This window comes from Artemia sp. Qi Xiang Cuo, chromosome 10 (genome assembly GCF_049724085.1).
Source record: "Artemia sp. Qi Xiang Cuo chromosome 10, ASM4972408v1, whole genome shotgun sequence".
Lineage (NCBI taxonomy): Eukaryota > Metazoa > Arthropoda > Branchiopoda > Anostraca > Artemiidae > Artemia > Artemia sp. Qi Xiang Cuo.
The window spans coordinates 63802177-63824570 of NC_142803.1; the positions used below are offsets into that span (position 1 = coordinate 63802177).

General features: G+C 35.1%; 2 protein-coding genes and 1 pseudogene across 4 annotated transcripts in view; all 3 read left to right on the forward strand.

Moving 5' to 3' along the window:
• The window catches only part of LOC148948018 (uncharacterized), a 527253-nt gene that overhangs the window by 356519 nt on the left and 148340 nt on the right, over positions 1 to 22394 (forward strand). The gene's annotated exons all lie outside the window — the stretch shown is intronic.
• Positions 1 to 22394, forward strand: part of LOC148948019 (uncharacterized) — a 437936-nt gene that overhangs the window by 286331 nt on the left and 129211 nt on the right. The gene's annotated exons all lie outside the window — the stretch shown is intronic.
• On the forward strand, positions 7971 to 12602 carry LOC148948025 (uncharacterized; annotated as a pseudogene). Its single transcript, XR_016142279.1, has 3 exons — positions 7971 to 8107; positions 8625 to 8774; positions 11213 to 12602. The product of XR_016142279.1 is annotated as an uncharacterized LOC148948025 (transcript).

The window sequence follows — 22394 nt, forward strand, 5'->3', positions numbered from 1 at the left end:
TGTCTTGTGTATTGTTTTCATCATCAACCAATTGTTATCCTGTCCTGGGATGCCAAATGGACACTTTTAGTGCCTTTTGGACACTTTTTCACTCTGAAGGACACCGGGACACTATTGGATCAAAAAAGGCAGCTTTTTGAAATAAAGATCACTTTTTGGACATTTTTCCAAATGAAATGTCTTTATTTTCTTTTTTTCTTTCCTTTTTTTTTAATTTTATACTTTACTTCTAAGCTTTGGTAACGGCTTGAGGATTTTTCTTCGATGTTTTTGTGCCCTGCGCAAGCACCATTTATTAACCGAATAGGACCTAAAGTCTTAACCAATGTGGTATGCTAGAACTATCAAATCCATCTTTTTCTTCTATTATACGTTTGACGTTTGTCATCAAGTCGGTCAACTTCAAGGACCTACCTACTGCTTGTGGCAAAGTCACCAAGGCCGCTGAGAAGGCTGGAAAGAATAAGTGAATGGCCATTCACTGCTGGCACGTTCCGCGTAAATCCCTGTGGCGTGTAGCCGTGTGCATATGGCTGATATTATAAGCCTTCTGAAGCCTATTACTGATTCTAAGTGGGAGCAAAGGGGTATCTAAGCCTGGAAATTTCCACGGCGGTGGTGGACATACAGGCAATGAGGCTTGACTCTCCGTCCCAAGCCTGCATAGGAAGTCCGCTAGCGCACCTCAAAGTGGTGAAGAGGTGTAAATATCACCGAGCTCCACGCCGAGCAAGGTGATGGCCAACGCGATTTGGGTGACCGCAAGACTGGGGACCTTGTGATGTACTTTATCCCCAATAAACGCTTAATGATGATGACATATATGATGATGAAAAGCTTGGCTACGGCATCCCCGGTATTATGCAATGCGACGAGAATGGCGTTCTCGTCGAAAAGTATGCTAGCTACCGTTCTATCAAGAAGGCAAGACCTGAATATCGGCTGCTCAAACCCGTGCTCGAATAAATGTTTACTGACACAATCTTTTGTAGCTGATGAATATTATCTTTATGACTTTGATAATCTGTGTGTTTCTGACACGAGACTAAATGGACATAACATCTTGACCCTTGAATTCTCGGATGGGAAGTTGGTCTCTTTTTTAACTCGGGACCATTAGATGGATCTGGCCGGGCAGGAGTAGGTATCCTGTTGTCCCCTGAAGCAATCACTGGGCTCATCGAATATGAGCCTGTGTCTGAGAGAATCGTACAGGCAAGAATTAAGGGTCGTAAGAACAATCTGACTATCCTTAGCGTTTACGCCCCAATAAGAGATGCCACTGAACAGCAAAAAGATCAGTTTTTCAGTGACCTGCAGACAGTCCTTGATAAGATTCCCCGGAAAGATATCCTCCTAATTGGAGGTGGCTTCAATGCCAGAATCGGCAGAAAGCTGAATAACTCGGAACAGGCGATCGGCAAGCATAGCCTATTAGACCGGTGCACAAATGGAAACAGGCTTCTGCTGTTGGCAATGCAGAACAATCTCGCTGTGGCTAACACCTGGCTTAGGCACAAGTCGTGTCATACGTATACACGGGAATTTCGTGATGGAAGAGTAAAAGCTCAAATAGATTATCTCCTTGTATCCCGATGATGGAAATCCATGGTGTTGAACTCGAGAGTGCGCAGAGGTGCTGACACGGAATCACAAAATGGATCTTACCGCTTCTTGCTGAAGACAAGGCTAAAGTACAGACTCAGCTCAAGGAAGACTACTATGCCGTACCAGAAAATAGACGTGTCTAAGCTGAAAGTAGATGATTACTGAGGAGTGTTTGTCCTTGAACTCTCAAACCCATTCATTGTCCTTCAAGATGACACCGAGGAGGCAACCCCGACCGAGCAGTGCCCCAACTGCCCCAACATAAGGATTGAGAAGATATAAAGCAAACTCAAGGACCACATCAATGAAGCTGTCTCAAACATACTTGGGTTTGTCAAGCGTAAAACCAAGAAATGGATCTCAGAAATGACACTCAAACTCTGCCAAGAAAAAAGAAATGACAAACAAGAAATCCTCCACATACAAAGTGCTACGACAAGAATGTCACAAATTGGGAAGAGCTGACAAAAAAGCCTACTGGTCCAATGTTCTTAGTGATATGGAAAGAGCCACAAAACGGAACGATACACGAAAACTCTATTAGATGCCTGGAGAATGCACTGGGAAGAAGAAGCAAACTACCATCCTCTCGCTTAAGGTGAAGGATGGGAATATACTCACATGCAGCAAGAAGCATATTGAAAGATGGCGAGCTCACTTCCAAGAGCTATCGAGACCAGAAGACAATAGTAATCGAAAGCAAACACTTACTGCACCGCAGAACCCCCAACACGACCAGGTTTATGAAAATGTATGTACAGACCCACCTTCCAGGGATGAAGTAATTAAGGCAATCCAAGTTTTGAAAAACCATAAAAGCCCAGGAATAGCTTGGACTCCTGACGAGCTACTGAAAGCTATCCCTGAGGTGGTGATGGATAAACTTACTAGCGTGATAACTGAAGGCTGGGACAATGAATACATCCCAGATGACTGGAAGACCTCAATAATTGTCCCTATCTTCAAAAAAGGATACCTAATGGACTGCAAAATCTACTTAGGTATATCCCCTATCCGCATTGCTGCCAAGCTGTTCGCAGTAATACCTTTAAATAGATTCAGAGACACCAGAAACAGACGAACTGGACTCAACCAAACAGGATTCAGGCTGGGCATGGGTTGCTGTGACCAGATTTTTAGCCTGTGACAGATCTCTGAACACCGGTTTAAACACCAGCAGGAAACAATCCAAATCTTCATAGACTTCATTATCGCGTTTGATTCGGTCCATCGTGATGCAATATGGGAAGCAATGAAAGAGGACGGTGTGTCTGAGAAGATCATCAATCTGCTCAAGGCATACTATGTTGGAACAAATGCTCAGGTAAGAGTCGATGGTGATCTTTCAGATCTGGTCCTGATCGAGGAAGGTGTACGTCAAGGCTGTGTCCTTTCACCAACTTTGTTCAACTTCGTCATCGATTGGATCCTCAGGGTCCTGGACAAGTATAAAAGCTTTGCAATGAGCAAGTCCTTCTCTATCACAGATCTTGACTATGCAGACGAAGTGGACATGCTTGCTGAATCTGTTGCAGAAGCCCAGGCTATGGTAAATGACATGGCAGTCAAGGAACTCTCGACTGGTCTCCAAATAAGCATACCAACAACAAAATCCATGCGAACAGATGGGATGGATGAAACCCCCTGTTGCCCTAAATGGTAATCATATAGAGGACGTCCAGTCGTTCAAATACCTCGGATTGATGGTAAACCTTGCCGACAGATCTTCAGAAGAAATCCAGAGCCGCATATCGTCAGACTGGAGTGTCTTCCTTCAACTACGGAAGCAAGGAAGAAGAGCGAAATATTGCCAAGCACAAAGCTCTGAGTGTATGAAGCTATGGTTCTCTCTGTCCTCCTCTATGGATGTGAAACATGGTCACTTAAAGGAGCCGAAGTGTTGAGCTTGAATATATTCAACCACAAATGCCTGCGCTATGTCCTGGGTTTCCGCCTCTCAGAAAGAATATCGAATGAAGAAGTAGGGAGAAGATGTGGGGATCGCCCACTTGTCTCTGACATTGTTAAGCACAGGAGACTGAGATGGTTTGTCCACGCAATGTGGTGACCAGATGACCATATAAGCGAAATATGTCTCAAATGTTTACCACTACCGGCATGGAAGAAGAGGGCAGGAGGCCTAAAGAAGACGTGTCTAGCAATAGTCAAGATGAGTCTGGATACGGCTTGAACGCGAAACAAGTACAAGTAAGCACAAGGCTGTTATTACACTGATGTCATAGAAAGAAAGGAGTTTCGCAGAAAAGCTGTATTGCGGCTCAATTTTATTTATAGCCGCTAGCAAATGTTTCTGTTTTATATTTTATACTTTCAGGTGTGATTTTTTGTTTAACGCTTGTTGCCAGTTTCATAACTCAAGCGTATTTATTTAAATTGGTCTTGTCTTCTCACTTTTTTAGTTCTCGAAAACGTCATTTTTTCTCCGGGCTACTTGTAAATGTTCAGAAAACGACAAGAAGAGGAGTTGTTTAATGATTTTAAACCCTTGATCAACCAGTTGAATGAGTGGTTAAGGAGATTGACGTATTTTGTTGAATTCTAAAACCATGTAGGTTAAAATAGACATTTCGTTGCTACAGCCGTTCGGACCTTGTCGCACCCAAAGATCCTTGAATAGCTACCGAAGATCAACGATTCGCATCTTTTTCGCATAGCTTATGAAAATGCCGAAGTGAAAATGAATCTATATGATTGGTTCTTTACTTTTCGAATAAGATAGGTAGCCGTATTGATAATCGATATATAATTTTGCTCTGTTGACATTCTAATGACGAGTTTTTTACGCCAGCTCTTCAAATTGAACTAGTACTAAACTTAATTTATTGGTAGCATTAATGACATAGATGGAAATACTTGCAGAACTCATGCAGGTAATAGACCGTGAGGAAGCGGAACAAAGAAGGACGAATTTCACCGTTTTTTGGCACTTTTTTCACAGGCTTTGAAAATTCATAGTGGCAACCACAGACAAGAGGTATGATAATACTTCTTGTCTGTGGTGGCAACCCTATATATTGGCTAGTTTCCTAGAGGGACACGAAAAGTGTCCATATTTGGCTGATTTGGAAACTTTTGTCCTTAAAAGTTATAGCAACCCTTATCCTGTCGTCCATATTATCTTAAGAAGTGACAAGGAGTTAGTGCAAGGTATTTTCAGGTCCCTGAATAGGGACCTGGAAATTTCCTATCTGTTGTACTTGGTAGAGTATGTTATAAAGGCCAATTAGTTAAATGATTCGTCCCCTCCTGTGAGGGAGTAGTCCTAGTCTTCTTTTAGATTCATTTTTGGCAAATATATACCAAATCATATTATTGAGTTAGGAATAAAGTGAATACACCATTCAATGCCTTTTTTATGCTGATTAAGAAAATAATAATCATTTCTTTTGGAAATAAATTTGAGCCCCCTCCCTAACCTAACCCCAACCTCCTTACGTGCAAATATATATCCTGAATTGACATATATAGGAGGGGATACCACCAGATGGCTAATTGAAAATAGTACAGTCTATATATAAAGAAAAAAACTTTAGCCAAGCATTATATATAGAAAAAATTGTCTAGCCAACCTGGTGGCTAATAAGAATGACCGTGTATATATATAGAATATTTCAATTAGCCAACTGGCTGGCTATTAGATCTCACCTATAAAAACATTGCAGCCTTAATTAGCAAACTAGTCAGCTAATATTAGAGTTATATATACAATATAAAATTAGCTAACTAGTTGGCTATTAATGTCCAATGTATACATAAACTTTAGTTTAAAATAGCCAACTAGTCAGCTATCAATACAGTTTCTATTAGACTACATATGTAAAATTAGCTAACTAGTTGGCTACTAAGATCCCATGTATATATAACCTTCATTTGAAAATAGCCAACTAGTCAGCTATCAATAAGGTTTCTAATACATATTAGAGCCTAGAATTAGCTAACTAGTTTGCTAGGCCCTATTAAAGTCCATCTATATACACATTTAGATTAGCCAACCAGTTGGCTATTAGATCTCATTTATATATACACTTCAGAATGAATTAGCCAACTAGTCAGCAAGTAAAAGAACTTTATATACTTTACAGAACTAGCTAACTAGTTGGCTATTAATATCCCATCTCACCATTAATGAGTTTTTGAAAGTCCCACTCCCACCTACTTTTTACGTTTCTGTGATTTGTTAGCTAACATTAGTTTTTGGCAATGTGTTGATTAACAGTTCTGTTTCCGCTATACTAACAAAAACAATCATTTGGCTTTCTTAGTTTGAAATTGGGTTGCAGGAAAAAAGCCATGAAGACCTAATGTAAGAGAAAGAAACTTTACTAGCCCTTTCAATTTCCAATCGAATGAGTTCTTCGAAATTTTTAAGACAACAAATGGGCCATCTCAAAATTTCTATCACATGCCCGAAGTTTATAAGATCATCCTTTCTATATATACCTTATATGCAGCCTGGACATAACTTACAACCCTTGCTTTGAGGGCTGTAGGTGGGCTGTCATCCTCAAAGACATAATTTCCGGACCTTTCAACTACGTTCAACATAATGGCTATCATAAAATTTTGACTGAATGTGTGGGGAAATGGTGGGCGTGGTAGGGGGGTTAGTTGCCCTTCAATCACTTTCGACTATTAAAATGGGCACAAACAGTTTGAATTCGCAATCGAATGAGCCCCTTTTAAAGTTTCTACTTCAATTCCTTCGATAGGAAGTGTCCTGGCCTAAGACCAAAGAAAAAAAAATTAAAATAAATTTTACATAGAGCCCACATCGCTCTTTACTCAGGCAGCACTATTACGCTGCCCAAGATTATTTCCACCTAAAACCCTAATATGATTGGACTAATATAAATCTTTTTTGAATCTCATTGAGTTTGTTCATACCTTACAGAAAACTTATGCTTCTTTAATCCATTAAACTAAAACTAATTTTCAAAGTTATCAACTACTTTGGTTTTTATTGTTGTGTATGGGCGTTAAAAATAGCTTTTGTTCATCTAAAACTAATAAACTAATATTTGTCAAATAAAATGTTTTATGAAACAAAGAAATTTTAAATATAGGCTACTGCTATGGCTTAATGTAAACAGATAAAAGAAGCGAGTTCAGTTTTTTTTTTTTTTGTCTGCTGTTGTCTAGCTCAAAAATTTGGCAAACAAAAACACACTCCTGGAAGTTTTTCTGCTTGGAACAAACAATGTCTTATAGATCTTTTTCGGTTGAACGATAGTTGGATTAATTGTAAATTCAAATTTTGTTCTTTTTTTTCTTAACAGATGAACCCTTTTTAAATTATTTAAATTTTAAAATTTGTGAAAAATGTTTTAATAACCAAAATTTATTGATGTAATATTTAGATTATCACTCTTGAGTTTTTTCAAGGATCCTGTTTTACCGCCTTTTTAGATTTTGAAAGAATTGTTTTCTGACTTCAAACTGTCCAAATACTTCACCCCCACCCCCTTATGTGCAAATATAAAGGTCACATAAAGACATTTGAGGTTAGCTGCCAAAAAGGCAGGATTAGCAATAAGATAGTGTTTTTTATTCTGTTCTTTCATTATTTTTCTTTTAGTATAAACAATAGTTTAAATGTTGTAAGCAATGGGAAATCACGCTTTACAATCAATTTAGATAGCAAATACCCGTTTGACGGGTCTCCATGTCTGGTTTCCTTGTACAGTATATATCGCTGTGTTATATATTGAAATATATAATTTGGGCTTCATATTGACTTCCAGTTTTTTCTTGTTTTTGCCGTAGTCATACTGCTTTTTTTTTTTTTTTTTGTTTTTTTTTTTTTTTTTTTTTTTGTTTTTGTTTTTTTTTAATCCAAAACACGGCATGGATAAGATTTGCGGTAAACCCGGACTAGTTCAGGCCAAGCCAAATTTTGCACAAAGCACCAAGTATATATTTAAGAATTTATTTTTTTGAGGGGGGAGGCTATAGAATTTATTTATTTTGTATACTTATTGATAATCTATGAAACTATTGAAAACATACAGGTTTAGATGTTTGACTCTACAGTAATTCCTTACTGCGAAAGTGCTTATTGGCACGCTGGAATGACATCAAGCAACAAAGAATTGAGGCCAAGGGAAAACAAAAATATTTGATTTTAAATTATTTCAATATTAAAATTTGTAAAAAAGGAGATAATTAACGAAATTTATTTAAGTAATGTTTAGATTATCACTTTTCAGTTTTGTTTGTGGCTCTTGTTTTACCACCATTTTAAATTTTGATATCTATTTTTGTTTCTGTTGCTTTCTTTGGTTTGGGAGCCTCACTGTTACTGAGTAATTTGTTGAGATTTTATTTTTATAGCTTTTTAGGGTTGCTGCCGCAACCCTAATTGAAACCTCAAATTCTTCTCTATCACCAGGACATCAAATTCTCTGCGAGGGTGTTTCACCCAGGATTTCCACATCACTTCTAGAATTTGACTCCCAGGAAGTGGGTCTCGATGACGAAGGTATAATTAAACTAATAATGTTTCTGAATTAATTTTTAATAAGAAAAAAATTGCTACGATAAAGCATGGAACATTAAATAAAGCTCTAGATAGCGCTATTAAAAGATTTTACTTCCATAAAAAGTTTTACTAAAAGCTTTAAACACAAAGCGATTGTAAGATTTAACATTGAGAGCATTATTTAAGTAGGCTAAAGTTGCACAATGTCGGCAAAGTGCCGATTGATTTGCCATTCTAGTCTTTATTGAGCGAGTATAAGTATGTTTCTATTCATAAAAATTAACTACTAACTACTTGATATGAAAATCTGTGAATACAACTCTAAATTTGTGAAATCAGATTCATAACAATCAAGTTTATCACTCTTAAATTTGTTCTGACCTCTTGTTATGTCTAGTTTTATAAGTTTGTTGACTGGTATTTGCATAATCTGTGGCTTTCATTCTTTCTGGGTGAATTATTCAGACAATGTTATTGTTCATTTATCTTCTATTTGTTAATTCTTTTTATTTTTCAGAAGCTGAAGCTGCTTCAACAATTGATACTGAAACGATGAGAGAAACTACTAGTTATATTCTGTCATCTGAGCATCAAAATTGACCTTTGGGTATTTCATTGAATATAGCATCTGAATCAGACTTACAGGAACTTGATAGAAATAACGAAGGTATATTTGGAATTATTAGTGGTACTTTAAAATTCAGGCTGATTAAGCATTATTTTGTTGAAAGTTTTTTCCTACCTAACAAACGTTCTTCACGTTTTTGTATTTGAATAGTATTGCCAAAAGTATTTTTTTCATTCAAATAGATAATTGAATAGTATTCCCAAAAGTCTATAGCAACACTTAGTTTTCATTTCGGCTCGTAGGCAAGTGCCTCAAAAAAATTTAAATGCTCAATACTGAAACAGTGTAAGACAAAAGTAGGTCTTGAGCCTCTCAAAATTAATGTAAAAACTCTTTTTTAAGTAACTAGAGAGTTACACTAGCAAAGTAGAGGTGGAGTTTGTTTTTTTACTTTACTGATTTTTTGAAAAATTTTCTGCGTAACACCAATTTTCTCTCAAACATGATGTAGCTTAAGAGAAATAACTTCACTTTTAATTCTATTTCTGAACAGGAATAGTTGAAGCCATTTTCGTTTGGAATAAATACTTTCTTAGACCACACTGCTTTTCCATTTACAAAAAATTAAACAAGAAAAACGGGTTTTAATTTCTATAAAGCAGTGAATACAAAACACTTAATTAAACAAAAATGCTCCGAATATTTCGGCCCCACATCCGGGAGCCTTTCTCAACGGAAAAAAAAAACACAACGGAAATTTTTTTTTCCGTTGAGAAAGGCTCCCGGATGTGGGGCCGAAATATTCGGAGCATTTTTGTTTAATTAAGTGTTTTGTATTCACTGTTTTATAGAAATTAAAACCCGTTTTTCTTGTCTAATTTTTCGTTTGGAATAGTTCAAGACTATTTAAGTTACAAATATGTGATAAAAATGTAGACTGTTTTAAGGGAATACAAAGACATCAAAAAAGAAGAAAGACAAAATTGAAATGAAAGATAAAAGAGAAAATAAATGACAGAAGGACAAAATCAAAACTCAATTGCGGTTCATATTCTTGCTCCCATTTTCAGCTCATCTGAGGTTAAAAGCCCCTATGGCAGTTATTGTGCTCTCTTTCGTCGATTTTTAACCCACGTGAACGCAGAAATTTTGGACAGGATGGGGGGGGGGGGTGAACCACATCACTGAACATTGGTTTTCAGAGTTATTACATGCTCATGGTAATAATTCTTTCATAATTGTATTTTTTAAGTAAAATTGTCATACAAACTTGTACAGAAAGAATTAAAGGAAATGGGAACTTCCTGTGAGGGTGTAAAGAGGGAGGCTTTCAAGAGATTGAGATGAAGGAAGAGCCTGTGTAGCTGTTGGCCTCAGGCAACACAGCTTTGTTGGCCTCAGGCTGTGTTGGCCTGCGGTGAGATATTAGTAGTAGTACTCTAGTAGACTCAGAAAATTACATATATCACGTTTGTAAGTCTTTCTTATAACTGACTCTCCCCACTGTCCGCTTATGCTTTGTTATACCCATGGAGTGTATGTTTGGTCGTATAGTTTAATATTACTTAAATCATAAATCATACAAAAATATTCTCGAATGATATGGAGAAATATAGATGTGCAGCACTGAGAAAGCTTGACGAGATAATTATTTATTGAAGCCTTATATGTCTAACATTATTAAAAATTTCTTATCACTGACCTCCCCCCCCCCCTTCCTCTCCCCACTTATTCCCGGATATACCCAGAGAGTGAACATTTGATAGTTGAGTCTATTATTTGTTTTTAATTAAGTCTTACAACATTACATATTTAGGTTCACTATGAAGAAAGATACACCAGAAAATAATTCGTTGAAACATTTCGAAGCATATATAGCTTGTTTTTCATACCATATATAAATTTAAAAAATCTTAATTTTTTAATCTTAAAATGAAAATTTTTATTATTCATAATATAATTATCATTTTAATTTTAAATAACTTGAAGTTTTTTTTTTTTTGTTTTTTTTTTAATAATTAAAGCAACTTTATATAAAAATTGTAAGAAAAAGTGTATACCAATATTTTAATACTTTTTTAATTTTTGAATTTAATATAAATTTTTTATTAGAGCCCGACCGATATGGATTATTTGGGTCCGATTAAGATACCCATTTTTGTGATTTTGGGTTTGTTTGTTTTTAGTTGTTTGACGTTTTTGAAATCACCATACATTTTGAAGATTGATGCATCAGGTGTGTAATGACAGCTGCTGCTATTATATCACCACAATCAGACTTAGCTGATTGTGTCCAAGGGCTGGACCAGTCCTAAGGACTGGACAAGCAAAATTACCTGAGGAAAATCTGGTGCGATCTTCTGGATAAGTTGTAAATATAAGACTCAGTATTTATTTCCCGTAAGCCGATAATGTCTCTGACCCTCATATCGGTCTGATAATGTTGTTCGGGCCCTAATTGTTATAATGCCATTTTCTTTGTTTTTCTTATTTTATTAATTTGAGTAAAGAAATTTAATTCTTTTTTTTCACTACAGGGGTGACGCATTCTACTTTGTGCAGCTCTGATGGTGTGAGTCATCCAATACTCTTAGGCCCAAAACCAATCGTTATGGGTAAAAAAAACTGACAGAGAAGGCTATTGAAGAACTTACAGTTGGAATCTGGCGATGCGGCTCCTGTGGAAAAGCAGAGAAATCTCTTTTGATTCTAGATCTTCACATTGAAACAGGTTGTGAAGAGCTTTCACCAATAGAGTGTGATATCAGCCCAGCAGTAGTTTGTGATTACAGTAATTTTGTTGTTCATTACATAGAACACCAAATGGGAGGGACAAGGAGATATGCCATTTGTTTAAGAGAATGTATTGATGATATGAGACAACATCTAGAGTTACAAGGTCACTTTTCGCCAAAAATGTCTGAACTAGACCTGCAGGAAAATCAATCGCTAGTCGTTTCACAGAATTCGTCAGCAAGCCACTACTCAAATTCATTAAAATCAGAATCTGATTAAAAAAGGTTAGCCGATCAGAAAACATACTTGCTCAGTAAAAAGAATACAAAATTAGAAAGACATAAAAGTATACCCACAGAAAAAAAGATATATGAATGTAATCTATGTAAGAAAGGCTTTTCGTTTCCAAGCTCTTTCAAAAAGTATCAAATAGTGCATACAGATGAGAGACCATTTGAATATGAGATATATATGAAATGCTTTTCTTAATTAAGCAATTTGAAAATGTACCAAATAATGCATACAGGTGAGAGACCATTTAAATGTGAGATATGTAAGAAATGCTTTCCTTCACAAAGCAATTTGAAAAAGCATCAAATAGTGCATACAGGTGAGAGGCCATTTGAATGTGAGGTATGTAAGAAATGCTTTTCTTTATCAAGCCATTTGAAAACGCATCAAATTATGCATACAGATCAGAGACCATTTGAATGTGATATATGTAAGAAATGCTTTTCTTCACCAAGCCATTTGAAGACGCATCAAATAGTGCATACAAGTGAGAAACCCTATGAATGGGAAATTTGTAAGAAATTCTTTTCTTTATCAGGCAATTTAAAGCCGTACCAAATAGTGCATGCAGGTGAGAAGCCCTATGAATGTGAAATATGTAAGAAATGCTTTTTTAGATCAAGCAATTTGAAGGAGCATCAAATTGTGCATACAGGTGAGAGCCCATTTAAATGTGATACATGTCAGAAATGCTTTTCTCGTCCAAGCCATTTGAATATCCATCAAAGACCCCTTACAGGTGAGAAACCATTCAAATGCAATTAATGCAAGAGAACATTTTCAGATAAGTCGGCTCTGAAATATCACCTAACAACCCATTCTAGGAAGAAGTGTGATAGTTAATAGTTAACAATAAAAAATTTGGATGGAATCGTGATTTTCGTAGACAGAAGTTGAGATAGACGTCGAAGAATTAAAGCTGATCCATGCAAGCTAATCCTCTGATCTGAACTAAATCTTTGCTCTATGCATCCGTGAAAATCCTCTGGTTTTTCTTGTTCTTTGACAAGTAAGGCTTGATCTCCGAGAAATCTTGTATTTGTAAAACTACAGAAGCAGAGCCAGTGCCTATTTTCTTCTTCCTTAGTGCCTATTTTGCCTTCTAATTTCTAGTGCCTGGTAAATTATCTGTTTAAACGGGTAATTTCAACTCAAATAGAATTCTTCGGTGTTCCAAACGCATGATCACTGCGTTTGAGTAACGCATGAGTACGGTCTGAATGATCTCCAGGACGGAAGGGAGGGTTCGGTGTGATAGTGGAGAGAACAAAGGTAAGGTCACAGGGCCAGGAGATTCAAAAGTGGCAAGAGGAGATGGTGAATTCCCGGCTTCTAGATCTATATGCACAGGTCAGAGAGGTACAGGGAGGAGATTTATTTTAGGACCAAGAGGGCGAATTGGGCTGTTTGGTAAGTGTGAGAGCGGATGCGTTACCTGATGGGGAGAGAAAGAAGCACATGGATCAGGTAAAACTACCAAGGTAAATGAGGCTGTTAACTTGATCGATCTTTTCGTTATACAACATCCCCTCTTCACCTTCACTTAATCCCAGTCTTAGAGAATTAGTCTTCTTGACATTAAGTTTCAAACATATTCTTGCACTTTGAACTCCAAAATCCTCCAACAATTAATTTTTTCTCTATTATAAATATTGGAGAAATCTATAATCCTGTTCTTGGATCCACTAAAGTGCAAAGATCGCACATATGAGATTTTACCTTTTCTGCATAGATTATTGTTTTTCCTTGATTAAAGTACCTTACAGTCTAATGCCAAACAGAATATTAGTGAAAGATTTCTTTCAGACATTCACTTTCTTTCAAGAAGTCAAACAGCACGTTCTAGAGTTCCAATCTCAAGAGCGCTGGTTTAGCATGGTTGATGTAATTAAAAGCTATTGCAAACAGCATTCAATTAAAAAATAGAAAAACTAGTGCTTTCGGTTGTTATTAGAAAACAGATCAATTTTATGTTGAAACCACTGTCAGTGCCAAAAGAAATCGTACAGAAGACAACCAGATCTTGTATTTTCATATTCCATGTAATCAGATATTCTATACTTCGTAGTCGATGGAATAATTTCAGAGCAGACAAAGGTTGGGAAAAAGCTTCTTGGTTATCATGTGTGCATGCACAGTATTAGACATTGTACATGATTTCTCTGTATTATCTATCAAGGAGTTGACCACAGACTCAGAACTAGCCATTGCAAAATCTTACGCACAGAGTAAAAAGCCGGAAAGCTAGTTGAAAGCTCTTGTTTCTAATACTTAAAATAAAAACATGGCTCCAAATAAGTATTGTTTTCAGTAAAGTACAAATTATATTCTGGTCTTTAGAAGTCATGAGCATGGATGGAGGTGTCCCATTTTGATTTAGAATGGGCACTTATTTTGAAAACAGATAGATTTTTCACTTTTTTGTATATTTGTCGCCTAGGTGTATGTTTCAAACATTTAGATTAAAAAAAAAATATCAGCAAATCTTTGGGAGCCCCCTCTCGAATAAAATTCGGTGTCCAATTGGCCGGTTAATACTAAAAATTTTAGGCTGATCCAGAAAATATACTTTTTAGTTGCAGTTGTAAAACTGCATTGAGATGAAGTTTTGTAGTTAAACATTATTTTGTTGTCAACAAAGCAAAAAAATTATTTTTTTCTGCTTAAAAAGTGACCTTGGATTCACTAAGATGTTACTTTAAGTGACCTGGCATCTGAAATAATTAAATCTGCTAGAATAATAATTACCGCTAAAATTGCTTTCGATACTTAAAATGTTTGATAGTATAGTAAATAGTCTTATCAGAGGTACTACTTTTAAGATTGATAATATTAAAAAAAAAAATTCAAAATTACTCAAGGTTCTTCCTTCACTGTTTGTAAGGACTCAGTTCAACTCAGCTTAACCTGACTTCCTTGTGAATGAGATGACAAAAATTTACCATGCACTTTCAACTGAATTGTTTAATGTCCGACTTTTGCCTTTACATCCTTCCCCCCAAGTAGATAGATAGAATGAAATTCGATGATATAACAAGACTCAAGTGTTGAGTCTTGTGAAATAATAAATATTGTGGGACACAAATAGTCGAATATTAAGTCAAATTAATATACTACACAATCCACTTACGCCCTCTTAAGGATAGTGTATTTGTTGAGACCATTTTGAGATTTCTTAAATTTTTCGTGGAGCAAGAAACTGCTAAGTGTTTTGAAACGAATACGAAAACAACACCGAAACAACAACTTTTCATTTCTTTTAATTGTGTGCTAAGGTAAGAACCATGTCCCACAGGACCTTATTTTTATTGTTAAATGGTCGGATGCTTCAAAATCCTTATAACCATACGTTTTGAGCTCTGGAGAATTCTATTTGAGTTGAAGTTACCCATTTAAATAGATATTTAACCAGGCACTTGAAATTAAAAGGCAAAATAGGCGCCAAGACAGAAGAAAATAGGCACTGGGTCTGCTTTTGTAGCTTTATAATTGCAAGAGTTCTCAGATAAAGATTTAGCCTTACTTGTCAGAGAATAAGAAAAACCAGAGAATTTTCATTGATACATATAGCAAAGACTGATTCATATCTAAGAAGTAGCCTGTAAGGAACAGCATTACTTCTTCAACGTCTATCTCAACTTCTGTACAAAAATAACTGTTCCATCCAAAGTTTTTATTCTTAACTATCAGACTTCTTCCTAGAATGGGTTGTTAGTTGATGTTTCAGGGCTGACTTCGCTGAGAATGCTCTCTTGCATAAATTACATTTGAATGGTTTCTCACCTGTATGGACTCTTTGATGGATATTCATATGGCTTGGACGAGAAAAGCATTTCTTACATTAATCACATTTAAATGGGCTCTCACCTGTATGCACAATTTGATGCGCATTACAATTCCTTGAGGAAGAAAAGCATTTATCACATTTAAATGGCCTCTCACCTGTATGCACCATTTGATGCTCCTTCAAATTGCTTGATCTAAAAAAGCATTTATTATATATATCGCATTCAAATGGTCTCTCGTTTGTATGCACTTTTTGATGCCTTTTCAAATGGCTTGGTGAAGGAAAGCATTTCTTACATATATCACATTCAAATGGTCTCTCATCTGTATGCACTATTTGATGCTTTTTCAAATGGCTTTGTGAAGGAAAGCATTTCTTACATATCTCACATTTAAATGGGCTCTCAACTGTATGCACTATTTGATGCGTCTTCAAATTGCTTGATTTAGGAAAGTATTTCTTACATATATCACATTTAAATAGTCTCTCACCTGTATGCAGTATTTGGTGCTGTCTCGAATGGCTTAGGAAAGGAAAGGATTTCTTACACATCTCACATTCAAATGGGCTCTCATCTGTATGCACTTTTTGGTGCTTGTTCAAATGACTTTATGAAGGACATCATTTCTTACAAATCTCACATTTAAATGAGCTCTCACCTTTATGAATTATATGGTGATGTCTCAAATTCACTGATAAAGAAAATCATTTTATATATATATCAAATTCAAACGGCCCCTTACCCTTATGCACTATTTGATGTTTTTTCAAAGAGCTAGGAAATGAAAATCCTTTCTTACATAGATTAAATTCATATATCTTCTTTTCTGTCGATATACTTTTATGTCTTTCTAATTTTCTATTCTTTTTACTGAGCAAGTATATTTTCTGATCGTCTAAATTTTTTTCATTAGATTCCGGTTTTAATGAATTGGAGTAGTGGCTTTCTGATGAATCCTGTGAAACGACTAGCGATTCATTTTCCTGCAGGTCTAGTTCAGACATTTTTGGCGAAAATTGACGTTGTAACTCTAGATGTTGTCTCATATCATCAATACATTCTCTTAAACAAATGGCACATCTCCTTGTCCCTCCCATTTGGTGTTTCATGAAATGAACAACAAAATTGCTGTAATCACGAACTACTGCTGGGCAGATATCACACTCTATTGGTGAAAGCTCTTAACAACCTGTTTCAATGTGAAGATCTAGAATCAAAAGAGATTTCTCTGCTTTTCCACAGGAGCCTCATCGCCAGATTCCAACTGTAAGTTCTTCAATAGCCTTCTCTGTCAGTTTTTTCACCATAACGATTGGTTTGGGCCTAAGAGTATTGGATGACTCACACCATCAGAGCTGCACAAAGTAGAATGCATCACCCTTGTAGTGAAAAAAAAGAATTAAATTTCTTTACTCAAATTAATAAAATAATAAAAACAAAGAAAATGACATTATAACAATTAGGGCCCGAACAACATTATAAGACCGATCTGACGGTCAGAGACATTATCGGCTTACGGGAAATAAATACTGAGTCTCATATTTACAACTTATCCAGAAGATCGCACCAGATTTTCCTCAGGTAATTTTACTTGTCCAGTTCTTGGGACAGAGCAATCAGCTAAGTCTGATTGTGGTGATAGAATAGCAGCAGTTGTCATTACACACCTGATGCATCAATCTTCAAAATGTATGGTGATTTAAAAAAAGTCACCAAAATCGGTATCTTTATCGGACCCAAATAATCCATATCGGTCGGACTCTAATAACAAATGTAAGTGAAAGTCAAACATTCAAAAAGTATTAAAAGATTGGGATCTACATTGTCTTGCACTGGTTCTATTAAGTTGCTTTAATTATTAAATAAAAAAAAAAAATTCAAGTTAGTTCAGTTTCATAGGATAATTAGATTAGGAATAATAAAAATAGTCTTTGTCAGCTTCAAAACTTAAGATGTTTGAAAGTTATGTAGGGTATGAAAAACAAGCAATATATGCTTCGAAATGTTTCAACGAATTATTTTCTGGTGTATCTTTCTTCATAGTGAACCTAAATATGTAATTTTGCAAGACTTAATTAAAAACCAATAATAGACTCAACAATCAAATGTTCGCTCTCTGGGAATATCCAGGAATAAGTGGGGAGAGGAAGGGGGGGGGGGTCAGTTATAAGAAATTTTTACTAATTTGATACATAGAAGGCTTCAATAAATAATTATCTCGTCAAGATTTCTCCGTGCTGTACATCTATCTTTCTCCATATCATTCGAGAATATCATTTTATGATTTAAGTAATATTAAACTGAACGACCAAACATACACTCCATGGGTATACCAAAGCATAACCGGGGGGTGGGGAGAGTCAGTTATAAGAAAGACTTACAAACGTGATATATGTAATTTTCTGAGTCTACTAGAGTACTACTTCTAACATTTCATCGCAGGCCAACACTGTATAAGTAGTTGAAGTCTTACTTTTTTCTTGGGTCATCCCAAACACGCTAATATGCGTCGGGACCTCTTTTGATATTGTTGGTATTATATGCTGTTTGGTTTTGTTAGCATTATTTGTATATATATGTTATTTTTTTGTGACCCATTTGTTAATAAAAAATAAAAAAACAGCTGTGTTGCCTAAGGCCAACAGCTACACAGGCTCTTCCTTCATTTCAATCACTTCAAAGCCTCCCTGTTTACACCCTCAGAGGAAGTTCCCATTTCCTTTAATTCTTTCTTTAATTACCATGGGCATGCAATAACTCTGAAAACCAATGTTCAGTGATGTGGTTTACACCCCCCATCCTTTTCAAAAACTCTGCGTTTGCTTGGGATAAAATCGACGAAAGAAAGCGCAATAACTGCCATAGGAGCTTTTAACCTCAGATGAGCTGAAAATGGGAGCAAGAATATGAACCGCAGTTGAGTTTTGAGGTTGTCCTTCTTTCATTTATTTTCTCTTTTATCTTTCATTTCAATTTTGTTTTTCTTCTTTTTTGATGTCTTTGTATTCCCTTAAACCAGTCTACAGTTATATCCCATAGTTGTAACTAAAATAGTCGTGACCTATTCCAAACGAAAATGGCTTCAATTATTCCTGTTCAGAAAAAGAATTAAAAGTGAAGTTATTTCTCTTAAGCTACATCATGTTCGGGAGAAAATTGGTGTTACGCAGAAAATTTTCAAAAAATCAGTAAAGAAAAAAACAAACTCCCCCTCTACTTTGCTAGTGTAACTCTCTAGTTACTTAAAAAAAAAGTTTTTAGATTAATGTTGAGATGCTCAAGACCTACTTTTGTCTTAAACTGTTTCAGTACTGTGCATTTAAATTTCTTTGATGCACTTGCCTACGAGCCGAAATGAAAACTAAGTGTTACCATGACTTTTGGGAATACTATTTAATTATCTATTTGAATGACAAAAATACTTTTGGGAATACTATTCAAATACAAAAACGTGAAGAACGTTTGTTAGGTAGGAAAAAACTTTCAACAAAACTATGCTTAATCAGCCCGAATTTTAAAGTAACACTAATAATTCCAAATATACCTTCGTCATTTCTATCCAATTCCTCTAAGTCTGATTCAGATACTATATTCAATGAAACACCCAAAGGTTGATTTTGATGCCCATATGACAGAATATAACTAGTAGTTTCTCTCATCGTTTCAGTATCAATTGTTGAAGCAGCTTCAGCTTCTACAAAATAAAAAGAATTAACAAATAGAAGATAAATGAATAATAACATTGTCTGAATAATTCACCCAGAAAGAATGAAGAGCCACAGAGCATGCAAATACCAGTCTACAAACTTCGAAAACTGCTTTATCTTTGCAAAAAAAAAGATATTTTTTCTTATTAAAACTAATTCAGAAACATTATTCGTTTAATTGTACCTTCGTCATCGAGACCCACTTCATGGGAGTCCAATTCTAGAAGTGATGTGGAAATCCTGGGTGAAACACCCTCAGAGAGAATTTGATATACTGGTGATAGAGAAGAATTTGAGGTTTCAATTAGGGTTGCAGCAGCACTTATTGAAGGACCTTCAACACCTACAACAACAAATAAAAATAACAAGGAAAAGAAACCCTAAAAGGCTATAAAAATAAAATCTCAACAAATTACTCAGTAGCAATGAGGCTCCCAAACCCAAGAAAGCATCAGAAACAAAAATAGATATCAAAATTTAAAAGGGTGGTAAAACAAGAGCCACGAACAAAACTGAAAAGTGGTAATCTAAACATTATTTCATTAAATTTCGTTAATTACCTCCTTTTTCAAAAATTTCAATATTGAAATAATTTAAAATTAAAATATTTTTGTTTTCCCTTGGCCTCAATTCTTTGTCGCTTGATGTCATTCCAGCGTGGTAGTAAATTCCATGGCCTCCCCCCTCAACAAAATAAACTCTTAGATATGTACTTGGTGCTTTGTGAAAAATTTCGCTTGGCATGAACTAGTCCGGGTTTACTGCACATCTTATCCATGCCTTGTTTTGTATTATATATATATATATATAAAAAAAAAAAAAAAAAAAAAAAAAAACCGCAGTATGACTACGGCAAAAAATATAAACAACTGGAAGGCAATATGAAGCCCAAATTATATATTTCAATATATAACACAGCGCTATAGACTGTACAAGGAAACCAGTCATGGAGAACCGTCAAACAGGTATTTGCTATCGAAATTGATTGTAAAGCATGATTTCTCATTGCTTACAGCATTTAGACTATTGTTTATACTAAAATAAAAATAATGAAATAAAATAATTAAAAACACTTTCTTATTGCTAATCCTGCCTTTTTGTCAGCTAACCTCAAATTTACTTTTTTGACATTTATATTGGAACATTAGGGGGTGGGGGTGAAGTATTTGGACAGTTTGAAGTCAGAAAAAAATTATTTCAAAATTTAAAAAGGCGGTAAAACAGGAGCCTTGAAAAAACTCAAGAATGATAATCTAAAGATTACATCAATAAATTTTGGTTATTACCACCTTTTTCACCAATGTTAAAATTGAAATAATTTAAAGAGCGTTCATCTGTTAAGAAAAAAAGAAGAAGGAACTTTGAATTTGCAATTATTCCAACTATAGTTCAACTAAACAAGATCTATAAGACATTGTTTGTTCCAAGCAGAAAAACTTCAAGGAGTGTGTTTTTGTTTGCCAAATTTTTGAGCTAGACAACAGCAGATAAATAACAAAAAAAAAAAATTGAACTCTTCTTTTATCTGTTTAGATTCAGCCATAGCAGTAGCCTACATTAAAATTCATTTTTTTCATAAAAAATTTATTTGACAAATATTAGTTTATTAGTTTTATATGAACAAAAGCTATTTTTAACGCCCATACACAACAATAAAAATCAAAGTAGTTGATAACGTTGAAAATTAGTTTTAGTTTAATGGATTAAAGCATAAGTTTTCTGTAAGGTATGAACAAACTCAATGAGATTCAAAAAAGATTTATAATAGTCCAATCCTATTAGGGTTTTAGGTGGAAGTAATCTTGGGCAGCGCAATAGTGCTGCCTGAGTAAAGAGCGATGTGGGTACAATGTATTTTTTTGTTTTTTTTTTGGGTCTTAGGCCAGGGCACTTTGTATTGAAGGACTTGTTACCAATAACTGGTTACCAATGCAACATTTACATTTGTTAATCTGTTGTTTTTTTTTCAATTGTCATTATCTTTCAGGACACAAAACGATAACTGCAACTGATTTCAATTTCTGCATATTATTTCTTAATTCCTTCCTTGGATTCCTGGCCAACAGAGGTTGCTACAACACTTCACGGTGCCTAGGAAACGTAAATCTAATTTGTTTTCAAGAGTAAAAACCAAAACATGGGGAGGGGGAACTAGTAATTCTTTCAATTTTTTGTTAAAAAAAATACTAGAAATCCTTTTTTCAAAAGACCCAAAAGAGGCATTTTTCTAAATTTAAAACAATTTATGACCCTGGGATCTCCATTGAATTTCATATCTAATACAAAAACTGATTTTTTCTCTATTATTAAAGCCCAATAGGACTTTCTGTCTCTGTCTGGGGTGGGAGGATTAGTTCTATAAATAAATTATAGAACTAAGGAATTAAGGGAATCCGTAAACACATTATAAAAAATAGTTAGTAGTTGCTTTTAGAGGTAGTCATAGTAGAGCTTTCCTTTACTCATCAAATACTTGAATTCAAGAGCAATTGTTTTTTTTACCACACACAGCATATCGTCAGTCGGTTACCAAAAGGACGTATCTCCATAATTGTGAATTTTCAGAAGAGCACATACGAGCGTGGGGACTTGAAAATGATTGATTTAGTTTAAACTTTGGTTTGAATTATGTTTGCACTGGAATGGCCACAGCTCTTTGTTTTTTGTCTTGTTTCGATTTTTGTCAATAAAAAGTATGCTACTAGAAAAATCTGGTCTTCAAATGCCCCAAAAGAAGTATATTTCTAATTCTAGGAGGGTTTATACCCCGTGGATCTCAATAGAATTTCATATCTAATTCAAAACTGACTTTCGTTTCTATTATTGAAGCCCAATAGAACTTGTTATGCACCTCTATTTTATATTGCAAAACAAATCATTTGACATGCAAACTAATGAATTCTGAAATTCTGAAAAATGAATTCTGAAATTTGTACAAATCTAGCATTTTTAATAAAAGTAAAAAATTCTGATCAACACAATACCAATCCATTGTCTGCTTGTTTCAAAAACTTAATTCTTCATGTTAGTTCAGGAAATAATAAATCGATTTAAATCTTAATTGAGAAAGAAATATAAAAAGTATAGTTCTAAGCTGTATTCTCTGGCTTCAAGATATATAGAATTAACCAGCCACCTTTCAATAAACACTTTGAGAGTTGTTGTTAAACTTCAAAACCGGTTTAGCAAATGCCTGC